Here is a 17,351-nt window from a genome sequence, read left to right as displayed (position 1 = left end):
TATAGCATGGAAGGAGATAAATGCTGCTTGGAAACTGACCAAGATATATTTAACAACATCCATGTGTGAATGTATTCTGAAAATCAAAAGACTTAATAAGGTGTCAAATGGATGAATGAAAAGATTAAGTATGAAATCTAGTAGAAGAATAAGGCACTATGGAAGCAATGCAAGGTGAATAATTGTATAAATTAGTTGCACGTAGAGTATAGAGAGCAAGCCAAGAAGGTGACTCATTTTGATAAGGAGAGCAAAAGTGCATAATGAGTAGAAATTAGCAAATCAGGCCAAGAAAAATCCTAGGAAGTTTTTTTCAATATATGGCAAATAGATGACTGTTAAACATTGGTCATCATGTGGGCTGCAACAAGATAAGCAAATTTATATTTATTGTGAGACAGTATTATCTAATTTTTAGATTGGATGTCAGTGTGATAGTTGAGCGTGGAACACGGTGCTTGATTAAATTTATTAGGCAGTATTACATTAAATTCATTGTTTGCTCTTATTACTGTGGTACAAAATGGTGGTGAAAGTTGGATCATTGCATAGGTCAACTGCAAAAGACAAAGTGAATGGTATAGATTTTTCTAAGAATGGTACGGTGCTGTGAACGTAGTATGTATGAGTGGATTGATATTGCAGATGTTTATGGACTTGTTTAAATCAGAGTAGGCAACATGGGATCATAACTGAAATATTTGTTTCACAGGAAGATTGTGCAAATGTTAAGAAAGCATATGAAACAGACAGTAAAGAAAAGTGTGTGATAAGGATATTAAAAAACAGAATGTAATTAATGTAATTAAAAAGATGACAAGTGGGATTGGCAAACAGTCTTATGTGTGTCTGAGGATAGGATAGCGAGAGTGAATGATAGCATAAAAATGAATGCAAGATTTGAAAGCCGAGTGGTGAAGATGAGACAAGAGATGAAGTGGATGTAGAGCAAAATGAAGTGAAATGTAGATATGTATCTTCCATACATGAATGAAGAAAATGGAAGTGAATGTTGTTGGTATGAAATATGTAAGGAAAAATTCATGAGTGGTTGTATGCAGATTCCATTATTGGAGATGTGGTGAACAAGAAGATGCACAAGGTTTGTTTCCTGGGAGGTAAAAGGAATAGAGTGATTGATGCATTAGATATGAGGAGTAAGTCAGCAAAAGAGGTTGGTAGTGGTAGTAGGAACAAATGACTTGATGGGGAACGAGGAGAATGTAAGACTGGATAACAGGAGGTTGTTGAGAAACGGGCTGCTATGTTTGTATACAAATGCTAGAAGTATCAGAACAAAGGGAAATGAAATGGTTGCATTAATTGAGTTCATTCACCCAAAAATTGTTGGAATTAGTGAAATATGGCTGGATGAGGATGACATCCCGACAGAAATAGAGATGGAAGCGTATGATGTATTTCATGATGATAGAAAGGGTAAAAAGGGAGGTGGAGCGCTATTGATGATAGAAAATGAGTTATGTCCATACCAGGTAGAGGTTCAAGGAGGAAATAGCGGCAGTGGTTTTGAGATAATATGGTGTGAGATAGAGATGAATAGAATGAACTATTTAGTTCAATGTTTCTATAGAATTGGTAATGAGGAGAGTAGTGACTGTGAAATGTATAACTAAATAAGCCAAGCAAACGGGGGAAAGGGTGATCATTATAGGTAATTTTAATTATAACAATATAGATTGGGATGATGAGATAACAACCAGAAGTAAAGAAAAGAAATTTCTCAAGTTTTTGAGGTATAACTACATCAGACAATATATAACAGAGGGCATGCAAGAATTGTGGGTCTTGGATTTGATTATCTCATCAGAGGATGTCATTGTAAATGAGGTGTCAAATCACCCTCCAGTTGGTTAGTATAACCATTAAGTAATTACCTGGGTGGTTGCGAGCTATGCATGGAAAGGGTATATGTGGAACTACAAGGCTGGTGATTATGAGAAGCTCGGGAGACAGCTGAGGAGTTGGGTGGAAAGGAGATGAATGCTGCTTGGGTGCTTTTCAAGAACTGTCTAGTAGAAGCAATGTCTAAATGTGTTCCAAGGAATAGAAGGTTAAATAAGGTAAGTGTTTGAATATTTGAATAGATTAAGCATGCAAATACAGAGAAATAAGGCATTATAGAGGCAACATAAGATGAGTAGTAATAAACAATTCCATGAGGAGTACAAATAACAGACAATTCTTTCTTTTAGAGAGACTTGTGCCATAGTTTTATGAATTATTTATATGTAAACACAAGACCATCTTCAGTGGCAAAAAGCAGTTGATACAAGGTAAAATCCAAACAATGGATTTATTTAAAATAGAGTGAGCTGCATGATGTTATATGAGGCATGTTCAAAAAAAGACCAAACTTTTTAAATAGCATGACAACCGGTACAGAGAGAGTGTGCTGCAGCTACTGAATGCACATAGTGGCAAGTTTTGACAACAAACTGGAATTTGTCCCGTTCCGCTATGAGCATTAGTCGTCGAATTAGTAACAATGAAAGAGCTTGAATGAAATTTTGCTGCAAACTTGGTAAATATTTTACAGCAACATTTTGATTGCTTAACCAATCAATAGGGAAAGGGTCTCCTCGACCAAAAAAAGCATGGATCAGTTGGTCAAAGATCAAGGTGATGTTCGTTGTGTTTTTTTGTTTTTTTTTTATTGGAAAGGCATTGTCCATTATGAATTTGTACTACATGGTCAGATGGTAAACAAAGAGTTGTACCAGGAAGTATTAGCATGTTTGAGGGATGCTATGTGCAGGAAGAGGCTGGAATTGTGGGAAAAACCAGACTTGGATGTTGCATTACAGCAGTGAGCCGGCTCATGCATTGCTCCTCATCTGCAGTTATATGGCAAAACATCAGACATCCATTGTGCCCCCCCCCATCCACCTATTCTCCAGACTTTTTCCTCTTTCCCAAACTTAAAACTACTTTTTGAAAGGACGTCGTTTCCAAACCATAGAGGAGATTCAGGAAAATGCAATAAGAGAACTGCATGCCATCACAGAAGGTGCGTTCCTGGAAGCATTGGGGGAGTGTATTGCCCATTAGAGGGAACTACTTTAAAGGGGATAACTTAAAATGTTGCAAAATGATAGTCTTTATAGCAAAAGTTCAGTCTTTTTTGAACACCCCTTGTATTTCCAGTAATGTTATGTTCTAACATAACATTACTGGAAATACTGAGGAAAAGGTTAAATATAACCGTATAAAAAAATAATAAATAAGTAAATAAATAATGATGTGTTATTCTAATCAGATTTTCCCATATTTTTGATAACGATAGGCAGTCATTCCTATTCAAGTTAAGGCATGAAGTAAAGCTTCATTACTCTCCTTAAATAAACATTCAAATTTGTATTGACAGCAATATAGTAGCCGTGTTTCAGAATGTTGTGGTCTGTGTCTACTTCATGTTCAGCCAATCCAGATTTATCGGATTTCCTGTAGAAGATATATGACTGATGTTCTTGTAATCTCTTTTTTATTGAGCATCCAGTTTGTTCAAAGTAGTAATTTCACAAGGAAATGGTATGTTGAGTTCCAATCCCATACATTTCTGGCATTTCAGAACCAATTTCCAGAATTCTAAAGAAATATGATTTAGTAGACAGCAGTCACAAAAAACTTGGTATACACCTGGGAGAGACAGTGAAGAGCGTTTATCTTTTGAAGAGGGGAAATAAGTTGAGAGGTTATTGATGGGTATAAAAGTAGCTACTAAATCATATTTCTTTAGAATTCTGGAAATCGGTAATTTCACAAGGAAATAGTACGTTGAGTTCCAATCCCATACATTTCTGGCATTTCAGAACCAATTTTCAGAATTCTAAAGAAATATGATTTAGTAGCTACTTTTTCTACTTAGAAAAAAGAGATTACAAGAACATCAGTCATATATTTGCCACAGGAAATCCAGTAAATCTGGATTGGCTCAACATGGAGTAGACACAGACCACAACATTCTTTGGTCTGAAACATGCTTACTACATCGCTGTTGATACAAATTTGAACATTTATTTAAAGAGCATGATGAAGCCTGGCTTCACTCCCAAACTTGAATCAGAATGACTGCCTATTGTTATTAAAAATATGGGAGAGTTGTCTGATTAGAATAATGCATCATTATTTTTTATTTATTAATTTATTTATTTTTATACTGTTATAATTAACCTTTTCCCCAGTTAGAACATAATGTTACTGGAAATATAATATCACATAGCTCACTCTATTTCAAATAAATCTGTTGTTTGCATTCCACCTTGTAATAACTGTTTTTTGCCACTGAAGATGGTCTGTAATTTTCAGACTGAAATATATGGCCTTACGCCGGCCTGGTTGGCCGAATGGTTAGCGTATATGCTCTCCAGCCAAAAGATTGCGGGTTCAAATCGTGCCATGGGCATGGATGTTTGTGATTGTCTGTGAAAATACTATGGGTGGTGGTCGGCAGCAGATAGCGCTGGTGTAGATGATTAAGGTAGTTGCAGTTGGTGGATTGGTAGAGATGGAGAGTTGTGGGGTAGGTCCCCTCCCTCAATGAGTCTTTGGACTCCCTGGAGGTGTTAAGTAATAATAATAATAAATTACCTTTACCTTGTGTTAACATGTAAATAATTCATAAGAACAGGCAAGGAGGGTGACTCAGTTGATAAGGGTAGCAAAAGTTCAGTATGAGCAGCAGTTTGCTAATGAAGCCAAAATATATATATATATATGGTAGGATGATGTTGATTTGAAAAAATGGTATAAGGTCAACTGCTACTGAGGATATAGTTGAGATATTTAATGAGCAGTTCATAAAGGTCTTTCATCCTTATGAATGTGACATCATTGAGAGTCTGAGAGCACTGGATGATGAGGAGGAGAGACTGACTGTGAGTGAGCAAGAGGCATATGAGGAATTGAGAAAACTTGATGTTAATATGGCTGTGGAACTTGATATATCGTCATGTATTTTGTAGAGGTATGCAATGGAGTTTGAAATACGCTGTGACATATTTGTTTAATATGAGTCTTACATTGGGTCAGGTTTCAAAGGAGTGGAGGGAAGGCAAGATTGTACTGCTTCATAAGAACTCAAGCATCAAACTATAGCCCAATCTGTGTATCATGTTGGAGAGGTTAGTGAGAACCAAAATCCAGAATTGGGTTAACAACAGTGGTATTAGCTTTGAAAGACAGCACAGAATTGCTAAAGGGAGGTCATTTTTAGTAATATACTTACCTGTTACAATAAGGTGACAGATGCATTAGATGAGGGAGATGGATACACAATAATATATTTAGATTTTGCAAAGGCTTTTGATAGATTACCAGATGATAAATTGATAGTCAAATTAGAGAAGATGGAGTTGGATATTAGATTAGTGCATTGGGTTGGAGATTGGCTTTCTGATAGATATCAGCAAGTTGTGTGTTGGTGAGACAAGTCACTAGTCGTGTTCCTTAGGGGTCTCTTTTAGGGCCATTGCTGTTTAACCTGTATGTTAATGATATTCAGTTGTTTGCAGATGCTGCAAAGTTAGTAAGAACTATGAGATGTAAAGCTCAACATTACAGAGACCAGTAACTACTTTAGTCAGTCACTTCTAGGCTCTTTCCCATATTTCTTCATTCTTTTGAAAACCAGTTGACCAAATCTTTGTACAGTAGTCCATATGTGGTCTAATCAAGGCCTTACACAATGGAACCAGAATCTTACTTCTACAAATCAGTGCTCTACACTTCACTGTCAGAATTCGTTGTTTTGTCCTCACAGTTTTGGCAATGTGTCCTCTAAAAACTCTAGATCATAGGTTCCCAAAGTGGGCGGTACCACCACCCCCAGTGGGCACTGAAGCCTTCTAGGGGGCTATAGTGGGATGAGAAGCATTTGGGGGCGTTCAGCGGTCTAGGGGATCGGTGGCTCTTTATAGAAGAAATTAATAATATATATTTCAAAATTATTTAATCATTTGAAAATTTACCATGTCAGATAGAAATAGATGTATCTACGCAGCAGACGAGTCTTAACTGGTAGTATGTCGGTCAACTATTACGTAGGTAATTCACTCAATTTAGCATGTTTTGACAGGAATATGGGTGCTTGCAGTGACTTGTTCAAAGCATAAAAGTTCAAAGAATACAATAGTATCGCAAACAAATTAATGCATGCAAGTTGATTTGGGCTAGATTTCAAATCTATAAATACCAGTGGTTTAGGAATAGGTTTCATTATTTTTTGTGTGCAACTATCATCAGTCGAAAGTATGATAGATAAGTGGAGTCATACAAAGTGTAAATTAAATCTTTTATTTTGTGAATATTTTTGCAAATTTTATTACTTCATTATGTCTGAATATAAGAAGAAATGTCGACAGTACAGTATTGAGTATTTGAAATATGGTTTTATTCAGTCTCCTACGAACTAATTATTACCCATGTGCTTGATTTGCCAAAAAAGTGTTTTCAAATGAAGCAATGAAGCCTTCTAGGCTACAAGAGCATTTGACTATAATGCATGCTGACAAAAAGGATAAAGATTTGTCCTATTTTCAAGTACTAGAAGAAAAATATTTTAAACGTCTAACTATATCAAAACTTTTTAAGTCGTCCACTAAACAAGATAATGACGGATTACAAGCTTCTTATAATATTTCATTATTAATCGCAAAAGTGGGAAAACCACACACAATTGGTGAGGAATTAATCTTGCCAGCAGCAAAAGAAGTAATAAACACTGTGTTTCATAAGCCAGCATCAGATATCATCAGGAAAATTCCTTTGAGCAATAATTCAGTGCAAAGAAGAATCGATGAAATGGCTGAAGACGTTGAAAAATCATTGTGCGATTATTTGAAGATATGCCAATTTTCCATTCAACTTGATGAATCAACTCTCCCAAATAATGAACCACTACTCTTATCATACGTACAATTCATAAAAGAAGAAAAAGTTTGTCAAGAATTATTATTTGCTAAAAACTTGGAAGCAGACACAAAGGGAGAATCTATGTTTAATATCATGAATAAGTTTTTTCAAGAGAAAGACATTCCTATTCGTAATATTTTGTCTGCTGCTACTGATACTGATGGTGTTCCAGCAATGACAGGGCGCCACAAGGGTTTCATAGCGCATTTGAAACAAGCAGTACCAAATGTACTCGCTGTACATTGTGTTCTTCATCATCAACATTTGGTTGCAAAAAATTTAAGTGAACGCCTGCACACATCACTCCATACTCCATTACGTTATTAGAGTAGTCAACAAGATTAGAAGCAGTTCATTGAATGACAAATTGATTAGCCAAATTTGTAGTGAAAACGATGAAGATTTCAATCGTTTGCTGCTTCACACAGAAGTTCGCTGGCTTTCAAAAGGTATTTGTCTGAATCGATTTTACAATTTGTTTGATTCAGTACTAGAGTTCCTAGAAAACAGAGACGACGGATTGCGGGCCTACCTCATTACATCCAAAAATGATATCGCTTATTTGACAGACCTCTATAAAATATTTAATGAAGTCAATCTATAACTACAAGGTGATGAATTGAATTAAAACAAAAAACGTTATTGCCGCTTTTGTAGGGAAACTTCTTCTGTTCAAGCGGAATATGGGCCGAGGGGAATATAGCCACTTTTCAAATTTATCAGCAGTGTCTCTCAAAAAGGAAGATTTACTTACATACTGCCAACACTTGGAGGTTCTCCATGCTGATTTCAATGAGCGATTCAAGGATATTCTAAACATGAATATACCAAATTGGGTTCTAGATCCTTTCTCACATGTAAGCACAGCAGGATCATCAAATTTAGAAGTGGAACTCATAGAACTCACAACAAATGAAGAACTAAAAAGAAAATTCAAAACTGAATACCAAGCGTTCTGGCTTCAAAAATCAATACCGACACTGTACCCTGGATTATGGGAAATAGTGCAGAAATTTTTAATTGCATTTCCATCTTCTTATTTGGCTGAGCGTGGGTTTAGTGCTGTAGTGAATTTACTATCTAAGAAAAGGAACCGATTACATATAACTGAGTGTGGCAATTTACGACTGTTTTTAACGAACGTTGAACTCGATATTAATAAACTTTTAAAAATGCACCAGGCTCATCCTTCACATTAATTTGTTATTTTTTCTTTCTATTTTTACTTTGTAAGTTCGAAATAAACCATCTAATACATTTAATTATTACAATAAGATTCTTACTAATGCAATGCAATCTCTTAATATGTATTCCAAATTTTCATATTTAAACCATTGTAAGAAACTTCACATTAATTTGTTATTTTTTCTTTCTATTTTTACTTTGTAAGTTCGAAAAAAACCATCTGATACATTTAATGGTGTTTTAATTATTACAATAAGATTCTTACTAATGCAATGCAATCTCTTAATTGTATTCCACATTTTCATATTCAATTTTTTATTTCTTTGTAAAAAAGTCACCGATTTTCTTTTGCTTCTTGGAAGCTAAACTTTTTTCGAATGCTTCTTCTCGGGGCTGCATTAGGAATAAAATTTTGTGGAATAGTGTATCATTCTGCTTAGCCCATTCTATACACATATTAAAACTGTCAACTGCCTCTTCATGTTTTACTTTTTTTCTTCAAGTTTTTTATCGTCATCATCGTCTTCTAATTCATTCTGTAGCATCATATTTATAATTTCAGCATCTGATTTGATTTTGAATTCACTTTCTGCTCTACCTGTAATCCATTCTGTAACATCTGTTTGTGAAATTTCAACATCTGGATTTATAATTTTAACTAAATTTTGCACGTTTTGAATTTCCTCTTTTTGTGTATCACCGTAGTTATCTTGGTAAATTCTAGAAAGCCACAGGTTTTTCTATGGCACTCAAATGGGTTCAGATTTGATGGCTTCCCAAGCAGCAGCAACTGAGAATGCTACATCCTTCAAAGTGATATTTTTTATTGATGTGGTAACATCATAATTTTGGGAAATTACATTTAAAAGCAGGTCTTTATGATATTTTAATTTAATGGATTGTTTATGTTCAGATCTGCTGGTTGCAACAATGGAGTGCAGTTTGGAAGCAAAAACCTAGCCGTAAAATTTCCATTCTCACTAATCAATTCATCTGCCGGAGGATGTCCAGGACAGTTATCCGATAATAAAAGTGCTTTCTGTTCTAAATTCTGTGATTTTAAATAAGCTTTAACAGACGGTACAAAATCATTGTGAAACCAGTTTGAAAAAAGTTCAACATTCATCCATCCTTTACACATTGGCTTCGGTACAAAACCAGACGGCAGCAGTTCTTAAATGGTCTTGGATTATTTGATTTTCCAATCATAAGTAACTTTAATTTATGTTTTCCTGAGACGTTTGCACAAGGCATTATCGTGACATGCTCTTTGGACATTTTTTTTGACCTGGTGCTGAGGCTTCATTTCTGTGAACTAGCGTTTTCTCTGGTAACGACCTAGAACAAAGACTACTTTCATCCACATTATAAATTTGATCATCGGTTAAATTTAATTCAAGAATTTTTTCTAAAAAAGCTTTTTGGAATGGTTCTATGGTGGAAATGTCACTACACAGTTTTTCACCTGATATTGATAGATACCGAATACCATGGCATTTCTTAAATTTTTCTAGCCAACCATCACATGCTTTGAATTTCTGATTCGAGTAAATTTGTGAATGGAAATGCTTAGCTTTCTGCTTTAAAATGTCTCCGGGGATAGGAGTACGACTTCTTTCTAGAAGAAACCACATGTAACAGGAGAATCAAGTAAAGAAAAATCATTTGTTTTCAGAGTTTGTCTCTTGTTTGGTCCTTCTTCTGCGGTTGAAACACAAGTTAAAATCCTGTCTTTGTTTTTTTTTTTTTTTTTTTATGTCACTGATTGTAGATTTCCCAACATTGTATTCAGTAGCAAGTTGTACGGCCACTTCACCCTTTTCTAGACGCTGAATTATTTTACACTTATCCGATAATCATAATGTTACATGTTTTCTTTTGGTAGGTTTTGACCCGGTAGCCATTTTGACAAAATATTGGAAGTTTTTTTCCACATTGCCTCATGCCTGAAGAATCTTCAGGCATGAGGCAACTCGTGGTAAAGCGGACCAAGCTCTCATCGCTACTTGTCTTAGTATCTCCCATAATGCAAAGCACATCTCCTTGCAGACATTTCTGTGAACTAGAGTTTTCTCTGGTAACGGCCTCGAACAAAGACCATTTGCAGTTCTGAAGATACTTCAGGACTGCAAACTTTGTTTGCTTACACTTGGATAAAGGATTCAACTAAATTTATTATAGTTTAAACCAGTGGAAAAAAACTTACAACATCATTCTCTAAATCCAGAGTAATTTAATAATAAGGTGAGACACCTTTTGGCAACTTGTATAGGTAAATATGACCTCTCCATTGCTTCCACCTTAGCATCACATTATGCATTATGGGAGATACTAAGACAAGTAGTGATGAGAGCTTGGTCCACCTTTACCACGAGTTGCCTCAGTCCTGAAGATACTTCAGGTGCAAACTTTGTTTGCTTACACTTGGATAAAGGATTAAACTACATTTATTATTTTAAAAAAAATGAATTTTAGTGTTAAAAACAGTAAAATAAAAAAGGAAGTTATTAAATAATAAAACTGTCACTTTTAAAATTTATCAGAAAAATAAAATCGCACTTACTAAAATAATCGATAATCATTCACTGAAAACTTACGAAAACACAAAACGATAAACGACAACTCAGACATTTCATTTCAATAACCAAAGAAAAACTGAGTGTTATATACAACCAGGCTTTGGACTAAGTCGTCGTTGTTGTTTTTGAAGGAACGTAAAGATACACAAACATTGTGCAATACTGGTGACTAATCAGGTCATTAGTCATAACGACAGCAGTGATTCATGCCGACAATACACTATGTTCTGTCGTCGTCGTCGTCCGGTAGTATCCTCTAGCAAGAGGGCTGCAGTAGATGAGCAGCTCTTCTCCATTTCTCTCTATCTGTCGCCTCCGTCATTCTTAAACCAGTCCATTGCTCGATGTCATTGAACCACTCTCTAGTTGGTCTTCCACGTCTTCACCTTGTAATATAGTTCTTGTCAGGTGTCCCGAAGAACCTCTCAGAAGATGTCCAGCAAATCTGGTCTTTCGTTGCATAATATTCTTGAGCAATGTTCTTTCCATCCTAACTCTTCTTAAAACTTCTTGATTTGATATTCTCTCTGTATAGCTAATCCTTTCCATCTTTCTATAACACCACATTTCCAATGCATTAATTCTTTCCATATCTCTCTTTCTGAGTGTCCATGACTCACTTCCTTAACTTAAAATACTCCAAACTGTTGCTTTAACTATTCCAACTCCAACACCTATTTTAATATTCTTGTTTATTAAAATTCTCTTCATTTCCACAAATGCTGATTTAGCTTTGCCTATTCTATTTCTAATGTCCAACTCTGAAGTTCTGCTCTCTGAGATCCAGCTACCTAAATATGGGAATCTATCCACGTCTTCTAAAATCTTTCCTCCACATCTCATCTTTACATTATCTCCTATTTTTCTGCCCATTATCATTATCTTGGTCTTCTTTATGTTAATCCTTAGTCCATACTCTTTACAAGAGTTTTCAATTCTTTGAACAATTTGTTGTAATCCATTTTCACTTTCTGCCATCACTACTACATCATCCACATATCTTAAATTATTAATGATTCTTCCATTTATTTTTATTCCTTCTACATTCTCAAGTGACTCTCTAAGCATCTGTTCACTATAAAGGTTAACATTAATGGGGGTAACTTGCATCCTTGTCGAACGCCTCTCTCCACCAGGAATTCTCCTGTTTCCTCTCCATTTACACATACCGACTCTATTTGTGACCAATATAATCTCTTTAAAATTTCCAAATCATAAGAGTCAATATCGATATTTTCTAGAAGGTCAAAAATCCTTTTATGTTTCACTGTATCAAATACCTTTTCAAAATCTAGAAATCCCAAAAACAACTTTCCACCATGGTTTAGTGTTTTCTCCCCAATAATTCTTAGACAAGTTATAGCCTCTCTAGTTTCTCTGTTGGTTCGGAATCCAAACTGTTCCTCATTCATTTCTTTTTTTATTTTATTCTTAATATCTCTAAAATTATTTGTGCCAGAATTTTTGCTGTGTGAGTTATAAGACTTATCGTTCTAAAATTGCTATAGTCTAAAACTCCCGTCTTTTTTGGAATGGGGATAAAAATTGATCTTCTAAGCTCCTCTGGTAATTCTTGTCCCTCATAAATTCCGGTTATAATTTGCCATAACACGTCTATACCTTTTTCACCTATATTCCTTATAAGTTCTTTCTATATGCCATGTATTCCAGGGGATTTTACTTCTTTCATCTTTTGAATTGCTAGATTCAATTCCTCCCTCATGATGTACAGCCTCTGCCCGCTATGCTCTTTCATTTGATTTTCTCCTCTTTCTTCTTCATAAAGTTTACTTACGTATTCTTCCCATTCTCTGTAATGTCTTCTCTTTTTATATCAGAATTTCACCTCTTTCATTCTTGACTGCTCCAGTCCTTTGCATCTTTCTCCTTCCTATCATCATATTAATGTTTTTATAAACATCTTTTATGTCATTTCTTTCTGCCTTTGCTGTTGTATCTTTAATTATTTCATCTAACCACTCTTCCTTTTTCCTTCTTATCTCTCTTTGTATCTCCCTACTCAAGTCTTTATACTGCTTTTTTTCTCCTCTGTTTTACTATTAACTAACTTTTTTCTTTGTGTTATTTTCCTCAAAATATTGTCTGTGATCCATGGTTTCTTTCTTTTCTCTCTTTCCTCTTCTTATTTGGCTAAATGTAATTCTGTAGCAGTAATTATGCTTTCCTTCAGAATCTTCCAGTTTTCTCTTACACCATCACTTTCTTGTATATTTCTCTCATTCATTTCTTCCTCTACTTTCTTTGTGAATTCATTTGTCATTCTTTGTATCTTCAGCCGCCCCATGTTCTATGATTTGTTCCGTTTTCCTGCAGCTATCTTTTTTAGATTAATCCTCATCTTAGTTGCCAACAATATATGATCTGTATCACAGTTTGCTCCTGGATATGTTGTCACATCTTTTATAATGTTTCTATATCTTTTGTTTATCAAAACATAATCTATATGATTTCTTCTACTATTTATATCCTCCCCTGGGGCTTTCCTTTACGAACACTTGTTTTTTAAACCAAGTGTTCATAATTGCTAAATCATGTTTTTTACAGAAATCCAACAGCATATCTTCTCTTTCATTTCTCTCCCAATCCATATAGCCCAACAATATCTTCCTCCCTCCCTTCCTCTTCTGATTTTTGCACTCATGTCGCCATGTATTGTAATTATATCTTTTGTTTCTTTACATTTCAAATCCTGTTCTATATCGGCATAAACTCTCTCTACCTTTTTTCATCCTCATAATCACAAGTAGGTAAATACAGTGCATACTGTACAGTATAAAAAAGCAGCAAACGTGAACACACAATAAATCAAAATAGGCCTATAGTATAACCGTACAATCGACAGTATGAAAAAAAATACTTTACTGTAATAATAATAAAATAAATAATAATACTTAATAAATAAAACTATTTTTTATTTCAAACCAGATTACTGGAGGGTTCAGACTAAAGCGGTTCGTATTAGCAATATACCATTGTGTATACACACACAAAAGTATCCAGACATGTACTAGAAAGTGTAATCAGACTTTTCCTGTGACACAGTTTCCAGTAGTGGAAATTAATATGGGGTGGGTCCACTTTTTGCTTCTATGACAGCTCTAATTCTGACAGGGAGACTTTCTACCAGGTGTCAGAATGTCTTTGGAGGAATGGCAGCTCATTCTTCCTGAAGAGCTGTAGCCAGAGCAGTTCGTGATGTTCAGTTCTTTTGTCATTGGGATCTGGAGCAAAGTCAGCGTTCTAATTTATCCCAAAAGTGTTCTATGGGATGCAGGTCAGGGCCAGCCAGTTCATTTCTGGAACGTTACTGTCCACAAACCATTCCCTCACAGACCTTGCTTCATGGCAGGTAGCATTGTCATGCTGATACAGACAATAGTCATCACCGAATTGATCTTCTATCATAGACAGTATGCAATGGATCAAAATGTCCTTGAACCCTTCTGCATTTAGATTTCCATGTAATGTTATGAGAGGGCCAAGTCCATTCCATGAAAAACACCCCCACACTGTAACACCACCCTCCTTCAAATTTCACTGTTGGCACTACACAGGCTTGCAGGAATCGTTCTCCAGGCATTTGCCACATCCAGACCTTCCCATTGGACTGCCACATGGTAAAGCATGATTCATCACTCCAAATCACGTTTCCAGTTGTCCAGTAACGTCGCTCTTTACACCACTGCAGGCAGTTGCTTGACCATGGAACTTCATTCCTCTTAGCTCTCTATGCACAGTCATAGTGCTAGCTGGACAGTTAGTAGCACTGTGGAACTCCCAGGTGATTGTTGTCTGGCGATTTCCACAAACCATCCTCTTCAATGCTCGACGGTTCCTATGTGACCTACCCAACTATGGTTTTGTTGTGGTTATGCCCGCACATTTCCACTTCACAATCACGTAACCAACTGTTGACTTGGACAACTTGAGGAGGGTTGAAATGTTTCTGATAGATTTCTTACTGATGTGCCAACCAATAACTAGTCCATGTTCGAAGTCACTGAGCCCCCTTGACCTACCCATACTTCTGCTCATACTTCTTGTCACTGAACAACACACTGCTTCTTGTCTCCTTTTATACCAATGAGGTCATAGTGACATCTAGACGTCAGTTTACAAATTACAGAGGGGTGTCCGGATATTTTTGATCAGATAGTTTGTGTGTATAATTGATAAACAGATAAAAAAATTCCTTAGACCATACAAATAACCTTTCTTGGGCCGGAGTAATATTAAAAAAAAAAAAAATCTAATTAAAATTTTAATCGTATTACGTACGATAGCTATAGCTATCGTATGTATTTAATCAGATTTTTTTTTGTATAGACCATTCTAGAATTAGGTAATATGAGCTTAAAGAAAATCTCTAGAATTAGGTAATACGAGCTTAAAGAAAATCTTTCATTCTCTGACTCACAGTTAAATTTAATTCTGCAAGATAACAACAAATATTATCCAAAACAAGAACATGGCATTCAACTGAAGGGTCTGTAGTTTTTCTTTACTATATTTGAATCTTCCTTTGCAGCATTTTATCATTATCCTGTTTACCTTCTTTTATTTTATTTATTTCTTCTCACTCATTCATTCATTCTTATATAGATCTTCTAGTAAACAGGTTTCCTTAATGCAAACTTTCTCTCATTTTGCTGAAGCAGGGCATAAAGAATAATCGCTCTAGCAATAAAAATATATTTAACTGAGCAGCTCCAAATGCTTCCAGTAAAAGGAACTTTACTGCAAATTCCATCATACTCATTGGAACATATTATTATTATTGCAGGGGTGCCTCCATTGATCCCGAAGACACTCATTGCAGGAGACCCAAACTATCCACACAATCTATCCTACCTCTCGTTGAATCCATTAACAGACAAAGACTCACAACTGACTCTGGCGACCCATTCCGTTCATTTACAACTCTCCGAGCAAAAAATCTCATCCTCACACCCTACTAATCACACCTTTATTCAACTTCCACAGATTACCCTCGTTCTGGCCCCTCCAGCCAAGTGCTGAAACTCCCCCTGCATCAATCCTATAAAACTCTTTAAGCAACTTAAATATTTCTATCATATCCCCTCTTTTTCTCCTATCAACCAACTTCTGCAATCACCCTCAATCTGTCTTCATAGGGATCATTCCACAGACCACTCACCATCTTGGTCACTCACCTTTGAATCTTCTCCACTGCTTCCTCATCCCCCAAGAAACCCAGGAGACCAGACTTGAGCACAGTAATCCAGATGTGGGCATATCATGGCCTTATAAAGAGGAATTACAACTTATCTCTACTTGTTAATGTGTTCTTCAATACCCAAGTAATCTTATAGGCTACTTTAGCAATATGTCCTCTAAAACTTTAACTCTATGTCTACCACTACGCCTAAATTTCTAGCTTCATCTATTTCCTGGAGTACAGTGCCATGAATGTGATTCACGGCTTGTAATTTATTTATCCCAAAATGCATAACTTTGCATTTCTCCACATTAAACTGATACTCATTATCCTCTACCCATACAGAGAGTGTATTTTATGACAAATGAATGACAAAGTCAAATAGGCTGACATATCTGCCAGAAAATCTTGCTTGAGGAAATTAAGTGTTTCATCTAAAGAAACATTTATGAATAAGGACACTATCTAGGCTAAAAAAGGAGATCACCTGAGCAAAGATGAAGCTCTGGTATCATTTTCTGTAAAATGAGAACTATTTTCGATTAATGAAGAGGACTTTCCTGTGAATGCCCAAAAGCAGTTTGGAAAGGTGTTTTGCAATCCCAACACAGGCTGAAATAGAATATTCATTTTGTGGACTTTTTTTAGTCCATATAAACAAGGAGCATTCCCATGGTAACACTTGAGTTTCTTCTTAGTCATCCCAGTTGGAAACATTATCTATAACATTGTTTAATTTCCTAATCTGGGTCATAGTGTGAATATATTCTGTATGTTTCTTTCATATCACCTTTATTCTTCCTATTCTCAAACCTTGAAAATTACATACCCTTGTTTATGAATAAGTGCAGGTCATATACGTGCAGGTCAATTATCATTTTGGTTATTTACCACTAGATTTTTTTTTCTTCCCTCCCCATCTCATCATCCAAATGATCATTTCTGAGCACAGTCATCTAAAAAAGGTTCTATCAAAGCTTATAAAGCGAGAGAATAATATCATTATTCCTGCAAATTAATGTTTCTTGAGCATTGCAGTTACCAGATGTGATTATTTAACTATCTCAGCTATGTGTCCTCTAAACTTTAACTCACTATCTACTACTAATACTATTTTCCTAGTTTTATGGCTTCATCAGTTACTTGTAGTAAATTCCCATTAATATAATTCTCAGCATGCATTGTCCACGATGCGTGATCTTGCACTTAGTAGTTTATACTGATGCTGTTCAAGTTGGCCTCCAAGGATTCTCTATCAATACATAACTGGATGTTCCCCTCCAGTTTATCCCAAATACCATTAATATATAAATTAATCAATGGTAGTCCAAACACAGAACCCTATATTACCCCACCAATAATCCTCATTTCCTTGAACTTGGCTTCTCACTCTGATACCTGTCAGTCAGCCACTCTCCTATCAGTGTCAAAGCCATCCCCTTAAGTTTATATAACTT

At 35.6% G+C, this 17,351-nt stretch overlaps 1 protein-coding gene across 1 annotated transcript in view; it reads left to right on the top strand.

Moving 5' to 3' along the window:
• The window catches only part of LOC150100151 (integrin alpha-PS1-like), a 573,942-nt gene that overhangs the window by 512,795 nt on the left and 43,796 nt on the right, over positions 1–17,351 (top strand). The window lies entirely within an intron of this gene.

The sequence above is a fragment of the Typopeltis vanoorti genome, chromosome 13, assembly GCF_054136105.1.
Source record: "Typopeltis vanoorti isolate ZY-2024b chromosome 13, IOZ_Tvanoo_1.0, whole genome shotgun sequence".
In the NCBI taxonomy this organism is placed as follows: Eukaryota; Metazoa; Arthropoda; class Arachnida; order Uropygi; family Thelyphonidae; genus Typopeltis; species Typopeltis vanoorti.
Note: the sequence above shows the minus strand (reverse complement) of the source record. Positions and strands in the feature narration are given on the sequence as shown.